At 49.6% G+C, this 25037-nt stretch overlaps 1 protein-coding gene and 1 pseudogene across 19 annotated transcripts in view; one reads left to right on the top strand and one right to left on the bottom strand.

The window, feature by feature from the left end:
- The window catches only part of ACTB (actin beta), a 468316-nt gene that overhangs the window by 123683 nt on the left and 319596 nt on the right, over positions 1-25037 (top strand). The gene's annotated exons all lie outside the window — the stretch shown is intronic.
- LOC126950544 (putative protein ZNF815) lies at positions 16129-23778 on the bottom strand (annotated as a pseudogene).

Consider the following 25037-nt stretch of genomic DNA (forward strand, 5'->3'; position numbering starts at 1 on the left):
CACGCCTGTAATCCCACTGCTTTGGGAGGTAGGGCAGGAGGAATGCTGGAGGCAAGGAGTTTGAGACCAGCCTGGGTAACACAGTGAGACCCCATCTCTGCAAAAAAGTTACAAAGTTAGTGGGGCGTGATAACGTATGCCCGTAGTCCCAGCTACTTGGAGGCTAAGGCAGGAGGATCACTGGAGCCCAGAAGTTCGAGGCTGCAGTGAGCTATAATCGCACCACTGCACTCCAGCCTGGGTGACAGAGCAAGACTATGTTGCCTCTGCTGGTCTCGAGACACCCATGTAGTCTGCTGTCCACTCCATGTAGGATGCAGTTACATTGATAATCTTCATTGTTTTACAGATGGGGAAATTGAGGCTTGAATGATTTACCCAAAGTTAGCAAATATAGAGCTGAGACTTGAAGCAAGCTGACTCTGGCATGTCCATCTTAACTCCCTGGAGACAAGGAGCTCAGAATCCAGTGGCCTGGCTGCCGCCAGGAGTGAGGAATGGGAAAAAAAAATTGCAACCTGGCTCACTCTTTTGTCTCCGAGGCAAGAAAGAGGCAGAAATGGATGTTTCAAGATGTTGTTGTTGTTATTATTATTATTATTATTGAGGCAGCATCTCACTCTGTCTCCCAGGCTGGAGTGCTGTGGTGCAATCTTGGCTCACTGCAACCTCCACTTCTCAGGCTCCAGCAATCCTGGCACCTCAGCCTCCTGAATAGCTGGGACTGCAGGCACGTGCAACCATGTCTGGATAATTTGTTTTGTAGAGATGGGGTTTCACCATGTTGCCCAGGCTGGTCTTGAACTCCTGAGCTCAAGTGATCTGCCTGTCTCGGCCTCCCAAAGTGCTGGGATTACAGGCATGAACCACCATGCCCAGCCAAGACATTATTCTTTTTTGTTTTGTTTTGTTTTGTTTTGAGACGGAGTCTCGCTCTGTCGCCCAGGCTGGAGTGCAGTGGCGCAATCTCGGCTCACTGCAAGCTCCGCCTCCTGGGTTTACGCCATTCTCCTGCCTCAGCCTCCTGAGTAGCTGGGACTACAGGTGCCCGCCACCGCGCCCGGCTAATTTTTTGTATTTTTAGTAGAGACGGGGTTTCACCGTGGTCTCGATCTCCTGACCTTGTGATCCGCCCGCCTTGGCCTCCCAAAGTGCTGGGATTACAGGCGTGAGCCACCGCGCCCGGCGACATTATTCTTTGGTAAACATAGTTGCTCTTAGCATATGGTTCTCAACTAATGGGCGTGTGTGTGTGTGTGTGTGTGTGTGTGTGTGTGTGTGAAGTTCTCTCTGGAAAACTTCTCTGGGAGAAAATTCTAGATTTCACTGTTTTACATTTCAAAGTTGCCAGTTGGTTAAAAAATCAGGCTGAGAAGGAACACATTAGGACAAACATGTGACAGACTGTCATTAAAGCAAGCAAGACCAAGGATGGAATTTTACAGACTTTGCAGAGAATTCTTGGATCAACCCATGGACACGCGGCTGATTTTAACAGGAGCTGCAAAGAGAGTCTAATCTCTTTCGTTACAAATGCATCTGGGGCCAGAGCCCGATTTCCTGCTGCCCTTGGGGGACTTTTTAATCATTTTTTTCCTCCAAGCTTAGAGTATACATCAAATCCCAGGTCCACGCTGACCCCCACTCTGGGCTGGAAGGGCCTGACCTCTCCCAAGAGAGTGGGGGTGGAAGAGAAGCTGGGAAATACAAAGTCATTTGATGGGTGTGACACCGGGCACAGGTTGACCATCAAGCCAGGGAGGGGGCCTTTATGCCCGAAAGTGTCTGAGCCTGTTCCAGGGATGGGGTGAACCACTCCTGTACCCACCCAGGCTTGCCTAGGTGTGCTGTGTGCCGAGGAAGCTTCAGGGAAGAGAGACGGAGGACAGAGAGAGTTTGGATGTCCAGGAGTTGTTCAGTAAAGCGAACGGAAAGCGAATGTTCCAGTCTGGGAAAGTCAAATCACATGAGAGAGGAAAGCCGATTGTCACGGAAGGTTGAGGGCCAGGGCTGTAGAAGGGAAAACCACATGCTCAAAATCCTGGTCAGTGCGTGTCCACCTTAATGAGCGCGTGTCCACCTTCCTCCACTGTGGGGCCAGCGAAGGGCCAGAGCCCCAGCTGGGAGGGGATCCTACACTTGCTTTTTTTTTTTTTTTTTTTTTTTTTTTTAATTGTGGTAAAATATGCGTAACATAAAATTTGCCATTTTAGCTATTTTTGAGGGTACAATTCAGTGGCATTTACTACATCAAAAATATTGTGCAACCGGGCTGGGCATGGTGGCTCACGCCTGTAACACCAGCCCTTTGGGAGGCCGAGGCAGGCAGGAGGTCAGGAGTTCAAGACCAGCCTGGCCAACGTGGCAAATCCCCGTCTCTACTGAAAATACAAAAATTAGCTGGGCGTGGCGGTGCGCACCTATAATCTCAGCTACTCAGGAGGCTGAGGCAAGAGAATTGCTTGAACCCAGGAGGCGGAGGTTGCGGTGAGCTGAGATCACACCACTGCACTCCAGTTTGGGTGATAGAGCGAGACTCCATCTTAAAAAAGAAAAAAAAAGAGAGAGATAAAAAAAATATTGTGTAACCGTCACCACCATCCATCTCCAGAACTCTTCCATCTTCCCAAACTGAAACTGTCCCCATTAAACCCTCATTCTCCATCCCCATGACCCCCAGGCTCTGATAACCAGTATTTCACTTTTTTACTGTCTCTATCAGTTTGACTATTCTAGGTACCTTATATAAGTGGAATCATGCTGTATTTGCCTTTTTTTTTTTTTTTAAACGGAGTTTTGCTCTTGTTGTCCAAGCTGGAGTGCAGTGGCGTGATCTCAGCTCACTGGAACCTCCGCCTCCCATGTTCAAGCGATTCTCCTGCCTCAGCCTCCTGAGTAGCTGGGATTACAGGAGGGCACCACCACACCTGGCTAATTTTTTTGGATTTTTAGTAGAAACGGGGTTTTGCCATGTTAGCCAGGCTGTTCTTGAACTCCTGACCTCAGGTGATCCGCCTGCCTCAGCCTTCCAAAGCGCATGAGCCACTGTGCCCAGCCTTTTTGTCGTTTTTCTGAGACGGAGTCTCACTCTGTCACCCAGGCTGGAGTGCAGTGGCTCAACGTTGGGTCACTGCAACCTCTGCCTCCTGGGTTCAAGCGATTCTCACGCTTCAGCCTCCCAAGTAGCTGGGATTACAGGTGTACGCCACCACACTCAGCTAATTTTTTGTATTTTATTAGAGATGGAGTTTCACCATGTTGGCCAGGCTGGTCTCAAACTTCTGACCTCAAGTGATCCACTTACCTTGGCCTCCAAAGTTCTGGGATTACAGGTGTGAGCCACAGCACCTGGCCATATTTGCCTCTTTGTGACTGACTTATTTCCTCCCATCCCCTCCCTCCCTTCCTTCCCTTACTTTCTTTTCTTCTTCTTCTTCTTTTTTTTTTAAATTTTTTTGAGACAGGGTTTGCTTTGTCCCCCAGGCTGGAATGCAGTGGCATGATCTCTGCTCACTGCAATCTCCACCTCCCTGGCTCAAGCAGTCCTCCCACCTCTGCCTCTCTAGTAGCTGGGACTACAGGAACACACCACCACACTTGGCTTTTAAATTTTTTGGTAGAGATGAGGTCTCACTGTATTGCTCAGGCTGGTCTTGAATTCTTGGGCTCAAGTGATCCTCCTACCTCAGCCTCCCAAAGTGCTGGGATTACAGGTGGGAGCCCCTGCACCCAGCTGTGACTGTCTGATTTCACTGAGCATTATGTCCTCAAGGTTCATCCATGCAGCAGCAGGTGTCAGCATTTTATTTCCTTTTTAGGGCTGCATAATATTTCATTGTGTGGATAGACCACATTTTATTTATCTATTCATTGGTAGGTGGATTCCTGGGTTACTTCTACCTCTTGGCTATTGTGAATAATGCTGCTATGAACATGGGTGTACAAATATCTGTTAAGGATGGGTACAGTGGCTCATGCCTGTAATCCCAGCACTTTGGGAGGCTGAGGTGGGAGGATTGCTGGAAGCCAGGAGTTTGAGACCAGCCTGGCCAACATAGCAGGTCCCCATCTCTACAAAAAACAAAAAACTTAGCTGCGCATGGTGGGGAATGCCTGTAGTCCCAGCTACTTGAGAGGCTGAGGCAAGAGAATTGCTTTACCCTGGGAGGCTGAGGCTGCAGTGAGCTATGATCTAGCCACTGCACTCCAGCCTAGGGGACAGAGTGAGACCCCATCTCAAAAAAAAAAAGGTTAAAAAAATCCCACAAATATCAGCTGGAATCCCTGCTTTCAATTCTTTGGAGCATCTACCTAGAAGTGGAATTGCTGGATCTACTTTTTTTTTTTTTTGAGACAGAGTCTTGCTCTGTCACCCAGGTTAGAATGCAATGCCAGGATCTCAGCTCACTGCAACCTCTGTCTCCCAGGTTCAAGAAGCAATTCTCATGCCTCGACCTCCTGAGTAGCTGGGGCTACAGGCGCCCACCACCACGCTTGGCTCATTTTTGTATTTTTAGTAGAGACAGGGTTTTACCATGTTGGCCAGGCTGGTCTCGAACTCCTCACCTCAAGTGATCCACCCAGTTCAGCCTCCCAAAGCGCTGGGATTACAGGCATGAGCCACTGTGCCCGGCCTACTTTTGTTTTTGAAGTGGGTTGGGCTGGGCCTGGGTTGCTCAAATCCCAGTATAGCACTGGCATAGGATATATCACTGTCCTCAGTTCCCAGCACCTGGGTCTCCTCGGCTGTGAAAAGGGACAGTGATAATAGTGGCAATCACAGGGTTGTTGTGAGAGATACTTACGATTTTGTAGAAACACCCACGCAGGCTGGGCGTGGCGGCTCACATCTGTAATCCCAGCACTTTGGGAGGCCGAGGCGGGAGGATCACTTGAGTGCAGGAGTTCAAGACCAGCTAGGGCAACACAGTGAGATCTTGTCACTACAAAAAATGTATAAATTGGGCGGGCGTGGTGGTGTGCACCTGTAGTCCAAGCTACTCGGGAGGCTGAGGTGGGAGGACTGCTTGAGCCTGGGAGGCAGGAGGTCGAGGCTGCAGTGAGCTGTGATTGCGCCACTGCCTTCTAGCCTGGGCGACAGAATGAGACTCTGTCTTAGGAAAAAAAAAAAAAGAAAAAAAAAGAAAAAGAAATTATGACTTTAAGACCCAAGGAAATTGCATGTTAATTTTTAAAAATAATCTCTTGAATAAACAATTTAAAAGCGAAACACCCACGTATTGTGCACATTGAACGGTGCCTGGCACCTGCTCAGCTTTGAATCATTTCTGCCATGATGGTGCCATCAAACCCCCAGGGAAGGGGAAGCAGGCGTCCTCACGGCCACCAGGGGGCGCCGCTGCCACTGCTCTGAGTCCCGGCTGGGCCAGGCTGGCATCTCCACTGCCCATCACCTCCCACCATTGTCCCCTCCGTCTTCAGGCTGGGCCTCCACTTTCTCCTCTCACCCACTCTGCTATTACTCCATGCTCCCATCCTTCCTACGTCCTTACTTTCACCCAGGATCAGAAAGTGCCCCACAGTGTCCAGGCCACATCACCTTGTCCCGTGACCTATGTCCCTTCCCTCCCAAGGGAAGCTTCAGCCCATACCTTGCGCCATTTATCCGGCCCAAGGGCTCTCCCTCCGCAGGTAATGACCTTGTCCCTTCTATCTCTGGATGGTTTCTCTGAGGGTCAGGTGAGGTCATGTGTGGGGAAGTCGCTCATAGAGACACACCAGGGTCTGGTGCAACGGCTCACACCAGTAATCCCAACACTTTAGGAGGCCAAGACAGGAGGATCGCTGGAGGCCAGGAGTTCAAGACCACCCTGGGAACAATGGCAAGATCCCATCTCCACAAATAACTTAAAAATGAGCTAGGTGTTGAGGCATGAACTTGTAATCCCAGCCACTTAGGAGGCTGAAGTGGGAGGATCGTTCGAGGCCAGGAGTTTGAGGCTGCAGTGAGCTATGCTCGTGCCACTGCACTCCAGCCTGGGTGACAGAATGAGACCCTGTCTCAAAAATAAATAAATAGGCAAATAAAAATTAGCCAGGTGGGGTGACACAAGCCTATAATTCCAGCACTTTGGGAGGCGGAGGCAGGAGGATTGCTCGAGGTCAGGAGTCTGAGACCAGCCTGGGCAACATCTCTATAAAAAAATTCAAAACTGAACCAGATGTGGTGGTGGGCACCTATAGTCCCAGCTACTCAGGAGGCTGAGGCGGGAGGATCACTTAAGGCCCGGAGTTCAAGGCTGCAGTGAGCTATGACTGCACCACTGCACTCCAGCCTAGATCACAGAGTGTAACTGTGTCTCTAAAACAAAACAAAACAAGACAAAACCACAGCCCGGAGGTGGTGGCAGTGTTGGGGCAGCTGCAGTGAGCCTCAGGCCAGAGGCCCATGCCTTCCTCGGGAGCTCTGAGGAGTCCTTCCTGGTCAGAACGCACTCCGGGAATTGCACTTTTCCAGCAGGGCTGGTGAGGTGTCCACAGGCCTGAGCAGACCTGGCCCCTGGGAGAGAGGCCTGTGGGCATCGAGGCCAACTCTAAAGGGGTAGCTGCATTTGTAGCCCAGCTCCTGGGCACTTACTAGGCCCGAATGTGGGCTCCGCGTGGCCAGAGAATTGGAAAATGCAGATTGTTTTTTCACAGGAAATCTCCAAATGTTTGAATATTGGCAGTTAGTTACAATTATTTTCAAACTCTTCATGGGCCAATCAAGGCAATCTACAGCCGGGCTTGGCCTGTGGGTACCATTTTGCAGCCTCTGATGGAAGCTTCTTTTTGTTTTGTTTTTGAGACAGAGTCTCGCTCTGTCGCCCAGGCTGGAGTGGAGTGGTGCAATCTCGGCTCACTGTAAACTCCGCCTCCCGGGTTCACGCCATTCTCCTGCCTCAGCCTCCTGAGTAGCTGGGACTACACGCGCCCATCACCTCGCCCGGCTCATTTTTTGCGTTTTTGGTAGAGACGGGGTTACACCGTGTTAGCCAGGATGGGCTTGATCTCCTGACCTCGTGATCCGCCCGCCTAGGCCTCTCAAAGTACTGGGATAACAGGCGTGGGCCACCACGCCCGGTCGATGGAAGCTTCTTGAAGACACTGGTCAGTGCTAATGGTCAATGCCTTGTAGCACTGACTACAGGGATAACCTGAGTTTTAAGCTGCCCAGGTGATCTTTATTTTATTTTTATTGTTAATGTTTTAATTTTTTTTTAGGGGCAGGGTCTTGCTGTGGTGCCCAGGCTGCAGTGCAGTGATGTTATCATAGCTCACTGCAGCCTTGACCTCCTGGGCTCATGCAATCCTCCCGACTCAGCCTCCTGAGTAGCTGGGACCACAGGAACTTGCAAACATGCTAGGCTAATTTTTTAATTTTTGGGGGGTGTGTGTGGGGGGTTGGTTCTCACTGTGTTGCCCAGGCTAGCCTCAAACTCCTGGCCTCAAGCAATCCTCCCTCCTCTGCCTCCCCAAGTGCTGGGATTATAGAGCTGAGTCACTGTGCCTGGCTGAGCCTCACTCCTTCTCATGGAAGACTTTTTGTCTGAGCACTGATAGACACTTGGTAACCCCATTATAGCGTGGGCACTGGGCTCTTATAAACAGGGGGCATCATATTCTCTCCTTGGTCACCAGGATGACATTTCTGGGTGCACACAAGAAATGTCAACTGTGCTGGGTGTGGTGGCTCATGCCTGTAGTCCCAGCTCCTTGGGAGGTTGAGGTGAGGGGATTGCTCGATCCCAGGAGTATGGCATTAATTGGTGACCTCCCAGGAGCAGGGGACCACCAGGTTGCCTAAGGAGAGGTGAACCGGCCCACGTCAGACACGGAGCAGGTCAAAGCTTGCGAGCTGATCAGCAGTGGGATGACACCTGTGAAGAGCCACCGCCCTCCAGCCTGAGCCACACAGTCTCTACTGAAATTCAATTAATACAATTATGCTTTAATATAATATAATAATGTCAACTCGCACAGATTCTTCAACCACCCAGGAAAGGCTGACCTCACACTGCACGTGGGCGTGACAGTCCTGTATGCGGGGAGAGAGAGCTTGTCCTCGCAGCTACATTAACAGAAGCCAGAGACTGGGGCCAAGAAGAAAGACCCTGTGGGGTTGGGCTGGAAAGTCCTGGACGCCCAGCTCTTCACACCCACTCAGTGCGTGTGATCACAGCTGTAGGATCTAGAATAGATGCGCTTGGCAGATGGCCTCTGAAGGTGGTGAAATGGGGCTTCACGTGGCCAGCTGACATCTGCATGCAATAAGAAGCCAGGTGCTGCCACCGCCCTCCCCCTGTTTGTATCCAGGCGACGGGACTTCTTGTGGAGGTCCTGGTTAGTCTTTACTTCTGACCCCAAGCAGGCAGCTGGATCAAGTTGTCCTGAGAAGGTGATCCATTTCCCTAGTTGGGGGTGTGCAATGCTGAATGCAGCTATCCCAGACACATTTATTCCATATACACCCCCTTCCCCAAATTCCATGGGATGAATGAAGTCAGATTCCAACAAGGATGACTACAGCCCAGGGTGAAATAACTCTGGTCTCCCCTCTCTGTAGCTCCCCAAACTCTTTCTTTTATTTTATGTTTTATTTTTTATTTTTTCCTTTTTGAGACGGAGTCTTGCTCTGTTGCCCAGGCTGGAGTGCAGTGGTGTGATCTCGGCTCACTGCAACCTCCGCCTCCCAGGTTCAAGTGATTCTCCTGTCTCAGCCTCCCGGGTAGCTGGGATTACAGGCGTGCACCACCACGCCTGGCTAATTTTTGTATTGTTAGTATAAATGAGGTTTCGCTATATTGGTCTGGTTGGTCTCGAACAACTGACCTCAAGTGATCCACTTGTCTCGGCCTCCCAAAGTACTGGGATTACAGGCATGAGCTACCACACCTGGGCTTTGTTTTTCTTTTGAGACAGGGTTTTGCTCTGTCACCCAGGCTGGAGTGCAGTGGTGCAGTCATAGCTCATTACATCCTCAAAGTCCTGAGTTTAAGCAATCCGCTTGCCTCAGCCTCCCAGTGTGCTGGGATCTCAGGCATGAGCCACCGCACCTGGCCCAAAACCAAGCTTTCATATCCCAAGCACCGACCTTTATCAAGTCTAGCCTAATCCTCTATCGTCTCCTAAGCGTCCCTCATGAGTGAGCACTTCTGAGTCCTCCCAGATGGAGAGCTCACCCACTGGGGGCATATTTTTCCCATTGGAAAAGAGTGGTTATTGGAAATTTCCTCTTTTTTAGAAGAATAGGATTGGAGATGCTCTCTGGGGTGTCCTCCTACCAAGCTGGCTATTGAAGGCCTCCTGGTGCTCAGGGAGCACGGACGACACTCGCCGTTGCTTCAGCTTCATCTTGAGGCCACACAGCGTCTCTGCCACCCAGGTCTCCTCAGGGGCGAGCTCCTTCTCTGGCTCCTCCTCAGATTGGTCTGACCACTCCCTCTTCCTTTTCCAGCAAAGGGACCTGCGTGAGGGTCTGGGATCTACCCCAGGGGCTGAGTAAAGAAACCAGACCACCGTGTAATGCTTCTGCAACTGATCACCTTAGACCCCAACCCCTAACCCCAAACCACTCTCCATCCTCCCCAGCCTTGTAGACTGCCGGCTTCTCCAAGCCATCTTTCTGACTTTGTCCTCTGTCAACCCCACGTGCCGCTCCTTCCCCTCCCCATTCTTCCGTTTCTCTGTCCTCAGAACACTTCCTCACGTCCTTCCCTGGTCCCTGGCTCTCTGAGTCCCTCCGTTTTTTGTTTGTTTGTTTGTTTGTTTCGAGACAGAATCTTGCTTTGTCTCCCAGGCTGGAGTGTAGTGGTGCAATCTCAGCTCACTGCGACATCTGTCTCCTAGATTCCAGTTATTCTCCTGCCTCAGCCTCTCTGGTAGCTGGGATTACAGGTGCCTGCAATAATGCCCAGCTCAATTTTGTACTTTCAGTAGAGACAGGGTTTCACCTTGTTGGCCAGGCTGGTCTCAAACTCCTGGCCTCAAGTGATCCTCCTGCCTTGGCCTCCCAAAGTGCTGGGATTACAGGTGTGAGCCACAGAACCCAACCTGAATTTCTCCAAACTGGAGTGCAATAGAGCGATCTCGGCTCACTGCAACCTCTTCCTCCCAGACTCAAGCGATTTTCCTGTCTCAGCCTCCCGAGTAGCTGGGATTACAGGCGCGCATCATTACCGCCCAGCTAATTTTTGTACTTTTAGTAGAGATGGGGTTTCACCCTATTGGCCAGGCTGGTCTTGAACTCCTGACCTCAGGTGATCTGCCTGCCTCGGCCTCCCAAAGTGTTGGGGTTACAGGCGTGAGCTACCATGCCTGGCCCCCTTCCTTTGTCTTAGTCAATCCTATCCCACCTCTTCTTCCTCCAGTCACCTCACCTGATGGTCCCGACACTTCATCATCCCCCACCTCCCAGAGGGGGTACCCTGAGGTGCTCACCTGGGGGCTCTCCTCCTTATGCTCGGCGAGCAGGATGGTCATGATTTTTCCCAAAATCTGTCCCATTCCATGGACAGAGTCTCTGTTCTGCCCAAGGCCTTTTTCTGGACTCTGCTAGGAGCCAGAAGAGTGTGTTATGAATTCTCGAGGCTGGGAGAAGTCAGGAGTGGAGAACAGCTCTGAGAAGATACTGTTGTCCACCTCAGCTTCCAGGCACCCACGGAGTCCGGTCCTTCCAGTCAGGAAGGTTGGAATATCTGATGTCATTGGCCATTCCAACCTGGCAACCAGTTTGAAGAAAAACACATGTAACTGCCAGGCTGATCTCTTGTCCTGGAGATGCTGAGTGAATGGTATCTCCTGCCACTGTCCCGACCTCAGACCACTGTCCACAAGCATCTTCAGTGTCTCCGTATCCCTCTGTTCCCTGTCCCAGCAGAGGCTGTGTCCTCTCCACTCAAAGCCTGAGGCATGGTGGGGTCTCCTCTTCTCTGTACATGCCCATTTCAGAGTCCAGTCTGGTGGGAGAGGGAACAGGGTGGGAAAGAAAACTAGGGTAAGCAGAAACAATGAAACCTTACAAGAGTGAGATGATCATGTACAAGAGATCCCAGGAACCTTGACTTGATGAAAAAGTCACATCAGAGCACTGAATTTGGCAGAGCTTTTCTGCCGAATGTTCACTGACATTCACTGTCCGAGATTCTATACTGGGGATACACATGTCCTCTGCCCTAAGGCATCTTTGAGTCCAAGAGACATTTTGAAGTCTGAAAATCACAGGAATCTGCCCATGAGCTCATACATATTTCCACTGGTGTCCCCAATTTCAGGGAGTCCATGGATCACCTAAAGCCAGCCCCTCCAGTACGGCTAAGAAACTCTAGTCTATATATCACGTTTTATATTATATGTATTGCTCTGAACTCAGAAATTTCCCTACCATTTATGGATTCTATGAATAAAATATCACATGTACAAAAAGACTAAGTTGAAAAATCTCAGCTGTGCACAGTGGCTCGTGCTTGTAATTCCATCTCTTTGGGTGGCCAAGGGAGGAAGACTGCCTGAGGCCAGCAGTTCAAGACCAGCATAGGCAACATAGCAAGATCCCATCTCTAAAAAAACAAAACCAAACTAAATTAGCCAGGTGTGGTGGCTGGCACCTATGTTCCAACAACTTGGGAGACTGAGGTGGCAGGAGGATTGCTTGAGCCCCAGAGTTAGAAGCTGCAGTGAGCTATGATCTTATCACTGCACTCCAGTCTGGGCAACCCAGCATGACTTTGTGTCAAAACAATTTTTTAATAAAATATATAAGAGTTGTATGACATTCAGAGACCACCCAAAGAACCTGTGGGGTCTCGCTCTGTTGCCCAGGCTGGAGTGTAGGGGTGCAATCTCAGCTCACTGCAACCTCTACCTCTCAGGTTTGAGCCATTCTCCTGCCTCCGCCTCCCAAGTGGCTGGGACTACAGGCATGCGCCACCACATCTGGCTAATTTTTAGATTTTTAGTAGAGACAGGTTTCACCATGTGGCCAGGCTGGTCTCGAACTCCTAACCTCAAGTGATCTGACCACTTCAGCCTCCCAGAGTGCTGGGATTACAGATGTGAGCCATCACACCTGGCCAAGGTCTTATAATACAATTTTTGCCAAGACCAATGTCCTGAAGTGTTTTCCCTGTGTTTTCTTCTAGTAATGTCATAGCTTTGGGTCTTACATTTAAGACTTAAATTCATTTTGAGTTTATTTTTGTATATGATGAGAAATAGGGATCAAGTTTCATCCTTCTGTTTATGGATACCCAGTTTTCCTACCATTTATTGAAGAGACTGTCCTTTCCCCAATGAATGTTCTTGGTGCCTTTGTCAAAAATGCATCCACTGGCCAGGCACAGTGGCTCACGCCTATAATCTTATCACTTTGGAATGGTGAAGTAGGTGGACTGCTGGAGCCAGGAGTTTGAGACCAGGCTGGGCACCGTGGTGAAACTGTTTCTACAAAAAAATACACACACACGTGTGCACGCACACACACACAAACACACACACACAAATAGCTTGGTGTGATGGTACATGCCTGTGGTCCTAGCTACTTGGGAGGCTGAGGTGGGAGAATCACCTGAGCCTGAGGAGGTCAAGGCTACAGAGAGCTGAGACTGTACCACCGCACTCCAGCCTGGGTAACAGAGTGAGATCCCATCTCAAAAAAAAAGACTTCACTGTAGATGTACGGATTTATTTCTGGGTTCTCTGTTCTGTTTCATTGGTCTTTGTATCTGTTTTTATGCCAGTGCCATGAGGCTTTAATTCCTGTAGCTTTGTAGTATATTTTGAAGTCATTTAGTGTGATGCCTTCAGCTTTGTTCTTGCTCAGGACTGCTTTGGCTATTTGGGTTTTTTTGTGGTTCTATATGAATTGTAGGATTGTTTTTGCTATTTCTGTGAAGAATTGGTATTTTTATAGGGATTGCATTGAATCTGTAGATTGCTTTTGGTAGTCTGATCATTTTCACAGTATGAATTCTTGCAATCCATCAGCATAAGGTATCTTTCCGTTTTTCTGTGTGTCCTCTTCAATTTATTTCACCAGTGTTTTATAGTTTCCCTTACAGAGACCTTCTCCTCCTTGGTTAAATTTACTCGTAGGTATTTTTTTATAGCTACTGTAAATGGGATTGCTTTCTCCATTTATTTTTCAGCTAGTTCACTGTCAATATACATAAGTAATGTTGATTTTTGTCTGTTGATTTTTATATCCTGCAACTTTACTAAATGTATCAGTTCTAAAAGTTTTTTAGAGTCAGGCATGATGGCTCACACCTGTAATCCCAGCACTTTGGGAGGCCGAGGTGGACACATCACAAGGTCAGAAGTTCGAGACCATCCTTGCCAACATGGTAAAACCTCATCTCTACTAAAAATACAATAATTAGCTGGGCATGGTGGCACGTGCTTGTAATCCCAGCTACTCAGGAGGCTGAGGCAGGAGAATCACTTGAATCCAGGAGTCACAGGTTGCAGTGAGCTGAGACTGTGCCATTGCACTCCAGCCTGGGTGACAGAGGGAGAATCCATCTCAAAAAAAAAAAAAAAAAAAAGTTTTTTAGTGGAGCTTTTAGGATTTTCTATATATAAGACCATGTTGTCTTAAAACAGGGATGATTTGACGGCTCTTCTCTAGTTTGAATTCCCTTTATTTCTTTCTCTTGACTAACTGCTCCGTCTAGGACTATGGACCTCCGTCTAGTACTATTGAATAAGAGTGGTGAGGGTGGGCATTTATATGTTGTCCCAGTTCCAAGAGAAGAAACTTTAAGCTTTTCCCTATTCAGTGTGATGTTAGCTGTGGATTTGTTACATGTGGCCTTTATTGAGTTGACATACATTCCTCTATGCCTACTTTTTTCAGAGTTTTGTCATAAAGCAATGTTGAATTTCCTCAAATGCTTTCTCCTCATCTCTTGAGATGACTACCTGGTTTTTGTCCTTTGTTCAGTTGATAGGATGCATCACATTTATTGATTTGCAAATGTTGAACCATCCTTGTATCTCTGGGATAAATCCCACTTGATCATGGTGAAGGATCTTTTTAATGTGCTGCTGGATTTGGTTTGCTAGTATTTTGTTAAGGATCTTTGCATCTATGTTCATCAGGGATACTGGTCTGTAGTTTTCTTTCTGTGTTGTGTTCTTGTCTGGTTTTCATATTAGGGTAATGCTGGCCTTGTAGAAAGACTTTGGAGGAATCCCTTCCCCTTTAATTTTCTGGAAGAGTCTGAGAAGAATTTGCATTGGTGCTTCTTTAAATATCTGGTAGAATTCAGCGGTGAATCTGTGGTTCTTCTTTGACAGTTGTTTTTTTTTTTTTTTTTTTTTTTTTTAGTTTCTCTCTTTCTGCGCAGGCTGGAGTGCATTTGCATGATCTTGGCTCACTGCAAGCTCCACCTCCCAAGTTCAAGTGATTCTCCTACCTCAGCCTCCCGAATAGCTGGGATTATAGGTGCATGCCACCACGTCTAATTTTGTCTTTTGTTTTGTTTTGTTTGTTTGTTTTTTGAGACAGAGTCTCGCTCTGTCGCCCGGACTGGAGTGCAGTGGTGCAACTTCAGTGGTGATTTCCGAGATTTTGGTGCACCTGTCATCCAAGCAGCCTACACTGTACCCAATGTGTAGTCTTTTATCCACTCCCATCCCAATCTTGCCTCCGAGTCCCCAGAGTCCATTGTATTTTTTTTTTTTTTTTTTTTTTTTTTTTGAGACAGTCTTGCTCTGTCGCCAGGCTGGAGTGCAGTGGCGCGAACTCGGCTCACTGTAACCTCCACCTCCAGGGTTCAAGCGATTCTCCTGCCTCAGCCTCCAGAGTAGCTGGGATTACAGGCGCCTGCCACACTGCCCGGCTAATTTTTTGTACTTTTAGTAGAGCTGAGCTTTCACCATATTGGCCAGGCTGGTCTTGAACTCCTGACCTCAGGTGATCCACCCGCCTCAGTGTCCCAAAGTGGTGGGATTACAGGCATGAGCCACCACGCCAAGTTGACCATGCTTTTCTTAAGCCACCAAAGTGGTAGAATGTCATCCCGATATGGGACCTCTGGCTAGGGGGGCGTCGGGTTTCGATTGAGGGCTGTCTCCCTGGGGATGTCCTTCCTAGAGGATCGGCGACCTCGTGCTGTGACTCTGTGATGACCCCGCGGCCTCTTCACCCCTGCAGCTTCTCCCTCGTGTGGATCCGGTGATGGCGCATGAGGTTCGCCTTCTGGGAGAAGGTCTTCCCGCAGTCGGAGCACTGGTAGTTTCCCCCTCTGTGGGTCCGCCTGTGCGGCAGGAGGCAGGAGTTCTGGGAGAAGGTCTTCCCGCAGTCGGAGCACTGGTACTATTTCCCCACCATGTGGGTCCGCCTGTGCGGCAGGAGGCAGGAGTTCTGGGAGAAGGTCTTTCCGCAGTCGGAGCACTGGTATGGTTTCCTCCCCATGTGGGTCCGCCTGTGCTGCAGGAGGCAGGAGTTCTAGGAGGAGGCGTTCCCGCACTCGGCGCAGCCATGGGGCTTCCCCTGGTGTGAGTCCTCGGATGCAGGATGAGGTAGGACTTCTGGAAAAAGGCCTTTCCGCAGTCGCCGCAGCCGTACCGCTTCTCCCCCGTGTGGATTCTGGCGTGGATGAGGAGACACGATTTCCGGGAGAAGGACCGCCCGCATTCCCTGCAGCCGTAGGGCTTCTCCCCCGCGTGGATTCTGGCGTGGATGAGGAGACACGATTTCCGGGAGAAGGACGGCCCGCATTCCCTGTAGCCGTAGGGCTTCTCCCCTGTGTGGATTCTGGCGTGGATGAGGAGGCACGATTTCCGGGAGAAGGACCGCCCGCATTCCCTGCAGCCGTAGGGCTTCACCCCCGTGTGGGAGCGACGGTGCTCGATGAGGCGCGACTTGTGGGAGGTTTTCTCGCACTCGGAACACCTGTAAGGCTTTGCTCCCGCGTGAACTGTCCCCGGGACACAGAGGCCTGCCCTCTGGAAGATTGTTTTACCCCTTCTGCCGTCTCTACCGGGTTTCTCCTTTGTTTGAGTTCCCTGTTTGTCGGGGCAAACTTTCTCCCTGGAACCACGCCCCCGTTCACTGCACGCAAAGGATTTCTCCCCCGTGTGGACCCCGTGATGCACCATGAGGGCCGATCTGCAGGAGGAGGCTTTCCCACACTTGGTGCATGCGTGGGGTTTCTCACTACTGGCTCCTTGAGCTGCAGGAAATCCCTCGTCACAGCTTAAAGCACTTCCACACTGGTGACGTCCGCGTGCATTCGCTCCTAAAGGTGGAGTTTCAACTTTCGAATAGAGGAACAAGTTTCCACCGCCGTCGCACTCAAATCTCCTCCTCGCCAGGTAGGCGTTAGGAGTGAAGTCCAGGTTACACATCAGACTCTTTCCACACAAGTCACCTGTGTGGACCTGCTGTTTTGATGGAACGAGGTTTGGGCTCTGATGGAGTTTTTTTCCTAGTTCATTACATTCATGAAGCTCATTTCGGGTCCAGTCTTTCTTGTCTAGGAACGTATGGCTCAAATGTTGGTCTTGGTGTTTCTGTTGGCTATCTGGCTGGGTAAAAACTTGCCAAACTTCTAGAAAAAAATAACACAAACTTTTTTTTTTTTTAAGACGGAGTCTCACTCGGTTGCCCAGGCTGGAGTGTACTGGCGTGATCTTGGCTCACTGCAACTTCTGCCTCCCAGGTTCAAGTGATTCTCCTGCCTTAGCTTCCAGAGTAGCTGGGATTACAGGTGTCAGCCACCATGCCCAGTTAATTTTTGTATTTTTAGTGGAGACAGGGTTTTACCATGTTGGCCAGGCTGGTCTTGAACTCCTGACCTCAGGTGATCTGCTGGCTTCAGCCTCCCAAAATGCAGGGATTACAGGCATAAGCCACCATGCCTGGCCATAAATTTGTTAATCTTGGAGTATTGTATCACAAAAGTATTGAGGAAAAGCTTGAAGGGAGGATTCATTTTGTGGTTTCAAGTCTAATTGCCTGTAATCGGAGCTGCTCAGGAAGCTGAGGTGGGAAGATTGTTTGAGCCTGGCAGGTTGAAGCTGTAGTGAGCCATGATCACACCGCTGCAATCCAGCCTGGGTGATGGAGGGAAACTCTGTCCCAGAAAGTAGTAAAACCAAGTGCCCGGTCCCTCCCTTGAGGCCCAGGTTACACGAGGCCTTCACTATCCACACTTCCTATGTTCTCCTGACCTATGCTCCCTTTCATTCCGTATACCAACTGGATTTTCTCAAAGCATGAGGTCCTTTTTGTTGTTGTTGAGATGGAGCCTCACTCTGTCGCCAGGCTGGAGTGCAGTGGTGCAATCTCAGCTCACTGCAACCTCAGCCTCCTGGGTTCAGGCGATTCTCCTGCCTCAGCCTCCCAAGTAGCTGGGATTACAGGCACCTGCCACCATGCCTGTCTAATTTTTTGTATTTTTAGTAGAGACAGGGTTTCACTGTGTTGGTTAGGCTGGTCTCGAACTCCTGGCCTCAGGTGATCCACCCACCTCGACATTCCAAAGTGCTAGGATCACAGGCGTGAGCCACCACGAGGTCTTTATTGTTAAAGGAATTTTCTTAGAGCTAGCAGCATTTTCTGCAGTGACTTATCCTCACATGGACCTATGGATCTTTATGATGTCCAACAGAAGAATACTAGAGTCCACACAAGCCATCCTGGCCTCAGAGTCAGACTCCCTGCTGTCTCCTGATGCCTGTATTACCACTTTGTTTTTGTTTTGGGGACAGGGTCTCACTCCGTCATGCAGGCTGGAGAATGGGGGTGCGATCATGGCTCACTGCGGCCTCAAACTCCCTTGCTCCAGCGATCCTCCCACCTCAGCCTCCCAAGTAGCTGGGACTACAGGTGCATGCCACCATGTCCAGCTAGTTTTTAAAACTGTTTTTGTAGCTATGGGGGTCTCACTATGTTGCCCAGGCTTGTCTTGAGCTTCTGGCCTCAGGCGATCCTCCTGTCTTGGCCTCCCAATTAGCTGGGATTATAAAAATTAGCCAGGCACGGTGGCTCATGCCTAGTTTCTTTTTTTGTAGAGATGTAGTTTTGCTATGTTACCGGGCTAGTCTCGAATTCCTGGCCTCAAGCAATTCTTTTGCCTCAGCCTCTCCAAATGCTGAGATTACAGGCATGAGCCACCACACCTGGTGTATCTTCATTTACATTTTAAACCAAAGACACTACCTGCTGCCTCACCTCTGAGGCTCATGTCCGACTCAAGGGAGTCACTCCTCTGTTTAGAAGTTCCCGGCTGTGTGCAGTGGCTCACGCCTGTAATCCCAGCACTTTGGGAAGCCAAGGTGGGCGGATCACCTGGGGTCAAGAGTCTAAGACTCAACCTGGTCAACATGGTGAAACCCCATCTCTACTAAAAATACAAAATTAGCCAGGCATGGTGGCGCATGCCTATAATCCCAGTTACTTGGGCGACTAAGGCAGGAGGACTGCTTGATCCCGGGAGGCGGAGGTTGCAGTGACCCAAGACTGTACCACTGCACTCCAGCCTGGGTGACAGAGAAAGACTCGCTCTCAAAAAAAAAAAGTTCATGGCCAGGTGCAGGGGCTCACGCCTGTAATCCCAGCACTTTGGGAGGCCGAGGCAGGCGGATCATCTAAGGTCGGGAGTTCAAGACCAGCCTGACCAACATAGAGAAACCCCATCTCTACTAAAAATAAAAAAAATTAGTCAGGCATGGTGGCACATGCCTATAATGCCAGCTACTAGGGAGGCTGAGGCAGGAGAATCACTTGAACCTGGGAGGCGGAGGTTGTGGTGAGCTGAGATCGCACCATTGCACTCCAGCCTGGGCAACAAGAGCAAAATTCCATCTCAGAAAAAAAAAAAGAGAAAAGTTCCTGAGCTGAACTGCTGAATTTCTGAGAGGTGAAGACCACCTGTTCATCTCCATCAGATTTCTAGCGTGAGACCCAGCCAAGGGTATTTTTAAAGTTCCCCAAGTAATTTCGGTGTGGATCATCAATTAATTAGCAGTGTCCTGAACAAATGTTTGACAAAGAATCCTTGTCCTGATCCAAAGAGTGATTAAAGGAGTGTCCCCCAGAGCTTCTTGAAGAAACATGGACAAATGAAATAACAGCTCTTCTCCCCGTGGGGTTATACTGAGTACAGCCCATTAGGCAGAATGGAGCCATATTACACGGTCTTGAAAGAAGAATGTAAAAGTCATATAAAAGGTCATATACCAGGCTGGACAGTAGAGTAACCAGATGCATGAAGTAGACAAAGCTGACATTGACCTCTAAGATCGGCCAGGCACAGTGACTCACACTTGTAATCCCAGAACTTTAAGAGGCCGGGTTGGGAGGATCGCTTGAGCCCAGGAGTTCAACACAATCCCGGGCAACATCGTGAGACCCCATCTCTACTAAAAAACATGGAAGATAAGCCAAGTTTCTTTCTTTCTTTCTTTCTTTTTTTTTTTTAAAGAGACAGGGTCTCGCCCAGGCTGAAGTGCAGTGGTGTGATCATAGTTCACTGCAACATCGACCTCCTAGACTCAAGCAATCCTCCAGCCTCAGCCTCCCAAAGTGCTGGGACTACAGGTGACAGCTGCCATGACTGGAGGGTTTAATTATTTCTGATTCCATTACTGGTGCTAGCTGATCTTTGATTTTTGTTTTTCTGAGATGGGGTCAAGCTCTGTTGCCCAGGCTGGAGGATCCACAGCTCACTGTAGCCTCAACCTCCTGGGCTCAAGTGAACCTCCCTCCTCAGCCCCCGATTAGATGAGACTACAGGCGCACGCCACCATACCCGGCTAATTTTGTGTTCTTAGTAGAAACGGGATTTCACCATGTTGGCTAGGCTGGTCTCGAAGTCCTAACCTCATGTGATCTGCCTGCCTCAGCCTCTCCAAGTGCTGGGATTACAGGCGTGAGCCACCATGCCTGGCCCCTGAATGAGCGTTTAATAGAAAAGATGCTGCCAACTCCAAATAACCCAGCCCCTTTGTTTTTTACAGCAGAAACTTGGTGATCAGCATGAACCAATGCCACGCGAAGGTGAGCTGGGAGGGAGACAGCAGTGATTTAAAGTCATCAAGCTGGTCAGGCGCAGGGGCTTATGCCTGTCATCCCAGCACTTTAGGAGGCCGAGGTGGGCGGATCCACGAGGTCAGGAGATCAAGACCATCCTGGCCAACATGGTGAAATGGCATCTCTACTAAAAATACAAAACTTAGCCAGGTGTGGTGGTACGCACCTGTAGTCCCAGCTACTCGGGAGGCGGAGGTTGCAATGAGCCAAGATCGCGCCACTACACTCCAGTCTGGGTGACAAAGTGAGACTCCATCTCAAAAATAAATAAAGTCATTAAGTACACTAAAGGACAGGAATAGCTTTCACCAGTTTGTGGGTGTGAAGAAGAGAATGGGGACTAAATTATACGTGTAGCAAATATGTTTTTAAGGCATTTCACAGTGAAAGAAAAAGATGAAAAGAACAACAAATGGCACAAAGTAATAGCTGTTTTAACAAAGGGCAGATGAATGAATCTCTGAACACAGGAGAAAGCCTGTTTTATAACCACAGGGAAAATACGGACGATTCTACAGGAAGACTTAGCAATCGAGGTCTTAGTGGGGACAGCAGAGCAGAATCAAAGGACAAATGAAAATAGACGGTCAGGCATATGGCTCATGCCTGTAGTTCCACCTACTTGGGAGGCTAAGGCAGGAGGATCGTGCGAGCCCAGGAGTTTGAGACCATCCTGGACAATATAGGGAGAACCTATCTCTACAAAAATGAAAAAAAAAAAAAAGAGCTCAGTGTGATGGCATGTGTCTGAAGTAGCAGCTACTCAGGAGGCTAAAGTAAGAGGATCGCTTGAGTCCAGGAGTTGGAGGCTGCAGTGAGCTACGATCACTCCATTGCATTCCAGTCTGGGTGACAAAGCAAGACCCTCTCTCAAAACAAGAAAAAAGAGGGCCAGGAGCGGTGGCTCATGCCTGTAATCCCAGCACCTTGGGAGGCAGAGGTGGGAGGGTAATCTGAGGTCAGAGGTTCAAGACCAGCCTGGCCAACATAGTGAAACCCCATCTGCACTTAAAAAAAAAAAAATTAGGCCGGGCGCGGTGGCTCAAGCCTGTAATCCTAGCACTTTGGGAGGCCGAGACGGGCGGATCACGAGGTCAGGAGATCGAGACCATCCTGGCTAACACGGTGAAACCCCGTCTCTACTAAAAAATACAAAAAACTAGCCGGGCGAGGTGGCGGGCGCCTGTAGTCCCAGCTACTCGGGAGGCTGAGGCAGGAGAATGGCGTAAACCCGGGAGGCGGAGCTTGCAGTGAGCTGAGATCCGGCCACTGCACTCCAGCCTGGGCGACAGAGCGAGATTCCGCCTCAAAAAAAAAAAAAAAAAAAAAAAAAAAAAAAATTAGCTGAGCATGGTGGTGGTGCGTGCTTGTAATCCCAGCTACTCAGGAGGCTGAAGCAGGAGAACAGCTTGAACCTGGGAGGCGGAGAGTGCAGTGAGCCAAGATTGTACCACTGTACTCCAGCCTGGGCAACAGCCAGACACTCTCAAAAAAAGAAAAAAATATAGAATGCGCCTTTCTCTAAAATCCAAGGACAGGAAAGGAATCGTGTAGTGATGTGTGCAGGTGGCAGGATCACTGAGGCATCTCAGGGTTTAGGGCCAGATGTCCACAGCTGCTTGCAAAGATGCCAGGCTTTTTGTTGTTGTTGTTGTTGTTGTTGCGATGAGTCTCGCTCTGTCACCAGGCTGGAGCACAGTGGCACAATCTTGGCTAACTGCAACCTCTGCTTCCCAGGTTCAAGCGATTCTCCTGTCTCAGCCTCCCGAGTAGCTGGGACTACAGATGCGTGCCACCACACCCGGCTAATTTTTAGTAGAGACGGGGTTTCACTGTGTTAGCCAGGATGGTCTCGATCTCCTAACCTCATGATCCGCCCACCTTGGCCTCCCAAAGTGCTGGGATTACAGGCGTGAGCCACCGCGCCCAGCCAAGATCCCAGGCTTTTAAGCCCAGTTGCCTGAAACAAGAGGACATCCGGCAGGGTGCCATGGCTCACGCCAGTAATCCCAGCACTTTGGGAGGCCAAGGCAGGTGGATCACCTGAGGTCAGGAGTTTGAAACCAGCCTGACCAACATGGTGAAACCCCGTCTCTACTAAAAATACAAAATTAACCAGGCATGGTGGCACGCACCTGTAATCCCTGCTACTCAGGAGGCTGAAGCAGGAGAATGGTTTGAACCTGGAAGTCAGAGGTTGCAGTGAGCTGAGATTGCACCACTGCACTCCAGCCTGGGTGACTAAAACTCCATCTCAAAAAAAAAAAAAAAAACCGAAAACATCCATGCGTTCTGCTTTGTAGACTTCCAGGAGCCTCATCCCGCAGCCCCCTGCAGGCCACCCACTCACCTGGGAAGCTCCACGTCCTTATCTCTTCCTCCTCCATCCATGGCTCCTTCCCCTGCTCCAAACTGGAGATCACAGCTGGTTTGCTGACTTGACACCCTGTTCGGGAGAAACAGTTAAAGGATTTGTGCTGAGCCAGCTGGGCCTTCCAAGCAAGCAGACAGTTCAGCTTGCAAAACAAACGGTGGCGTCTCAGCCAGAGAAGAGCTGTTTCACTTGGCCGGTAACTTCACAAGGACCCCAAATGGGACTGAGACTCTTTGACCACTGAAACCCAAGGCCAAGCACTTTTATTTTTGACACAGGGTCTTGCTCTGTTGCCCAGGCTGGAGTGCAATGGCACAATCACAGTTCACTGCAGCCTCAACCTCCTGCACTCAAATGATCCTCCCGTCTCAGCCTCCCAAATAGCTGGGACTACAGGCATGCATCACCACCCTCAACTAATTTAATTTTTTTTTGTAGAGATGGGGTTTTGCTCTGTTGCCCAGGCTAGTGTTGAACTCGGGCCTCAAGTGATCCTTCCATTTGAGACTCACAAGTATCTGGGACTGCAGGCACATGCCACCATGCCTGGCTCATTTTTTAATTTGTATAGATCGGGTCTTGCACCTGTGGCTCAAGCAATCCTCCCACCTCGGCCTCCTGAAATGCTGGGATCACAGGCATGAGCCACCATGCCCAGCCTAGCACTTTTAGTGTGTGAGCAGTTCCCCAGTTTTATACAACTAAGAAAAAGAGTTCATGTAACCCGAGGACCACGGGGAAGTCCTCCTCACCCAGAGAGAGCAGGTGGCTGTAGTTCTCCAGCATCACATCCGGTACAGGGTCCTCCGCTCCAGGTCCAGCTGCTGCCACTCTTTCCAGGTGAAGCCCACAGCCACGTCCCCGAATGACAGTGACCCCTGGGACAGCACATGGCTGATGAATGTGGAGTGGCTGGCACTGGGTACCATGGCAAAGGCGTAGAGGAGATTGCTCTTACCACCTTCTGAGGTCAGCTCTCCCCATGTTAGGTTAGGTAGGAAGCTGAGCACGCCCCTAACTTTGTACTACACTTTGTGGAAGAGAAAACAAAAAAATCATTAGAAAAAATATCTCGGCCGGGTGCAGTGGCTCACGCCTGTCATCCCAGTACTTTGTGGGGCCGAGACGGGCAGATTGCTTGAGGTTAGGAATTTAAGACCAGCCTGGCCAACATGGTGAAACCCCGTCTCTACAAAAAACAGATTAGCTGGACGTGCTAGTGGGTGCCTGTAATCCCACCTACTAGGGAAGTTCAGGCAGGAGAATCGCTTCAACCCAGGAGGCGTAGGTTGCAGTGAGCTGAGATCCTGCCCTTGCACTCCAGGCTGTACAACAGAGTAAGACTCCATCTCAAAAAAAAAAAAAAAAATCTCACTACTGGATCTCTTCATTCCTACTGGATCTCTTCATTCCTTCAACAATCAAGCACCTTTCAAGGACCTGGCACGCTGCCGGTGTTCTACCAGGTGCTTGGGGTCAAGGGCTAAACACAAAATCGTTCCTGTTCTACAGGTGCTTAGAAGTGTTGCTGCAGATGAACACATGAAGAGAGCTGTACCGTAAGACTACGCTGTAGGCGGTGGTAGACATGTGGTTACATACAGAATGGACACGAGGAAGACAGCAGCCAGATCCAACGTACTGTCAAGTGAAGCTTCCTAGGAGGTCACAGGCGAGCAGAATCACGGAAGATAAACAGAGTGATCTGAGGTCTGAAGGATATTCCTAGCAAGAGGCCTGGCATGGGCAAAGGAGGCACGGAAAAGTCTGGTAGGAGCCACAAAGAGAATGAAAATGCAGGGTGTAAGGTGTGTGCGGGAGAGGGAGAGAGCGTGCGTAGAAGTGCCTGTTATTTTTCCCCCCTGTAGGAAGTGGGGACTTGCATCTCACGGTATTTAAGGAGGGGAACTACAGATGATCTGATGTGGAAAAAAGGTGGGAGGTGCCAGACGGGAGGATAGCAGGAGCTAAATTAGCGCACGATTCTAATCCTCAATGTAAGCTATGCTCAAAATTAAAACGGCAAGAGAAATGCAGAGAAGGGATTCCACAGATGCAGAACAGGGCTTGGCCTCCTTCACCCCTCCCATCCCCTCTCTATGAATTAAAGACCCCCATTTAAACATTTTTAATTTATACCTATTAGAAGAAAATATGAGGGTATATATAATACACATAATATATAGATATCATCTATTATATCTATATATTATATATAGACATATAGAGATAGAAAGAGAGTTTTTTTTTTTTTTTGGAGCGTGTTTCGCTCTTGTCACCCAGGCTGGAGTGCAGTGGCGCAATCTTGGCTCACCGCAACCTCTGCCTCCCGGGTTCAAGCGATTCTCCTGCCTCAGCCTCCTGAGTAGCTGGGATTACAGGCATGCACCACTACGCCTGGCTAATTTTGTATTTTTAGTAGAGACAGGGTTTCTCCACGTTGGTCAGGCTGGTCTCGAACTCCTGACCTCAGGTGATCCGCCCGCCTCAGCCTCCCAAAGTGCTGGGATTACAGGTGTGAGCCACTGCCCCTGGTCTTAGATCTTTTTGAGACAGAGTCTCTCTCTGTCCAGGCTGGAGTGCAGTGGCGCAATCTTGACTCACCACAACCTCTGCCTCCTG

The sequence above is a fragment of the Macaca thibetana genome, chromosome 3 (assembly GCF_024542745.1).
Source record: "Macaca thibetana thibetana isolate TM-01 chromosome 3, ASM2454274v1, whole genome shotgun sequence".
In the NCBI taxonomy this organism is placed as follows: Eukaryota; Metazoa; Chordata; class Mammalia; order Primates; family Cercopithecidae; genus Macaca; species Macaca thibetana.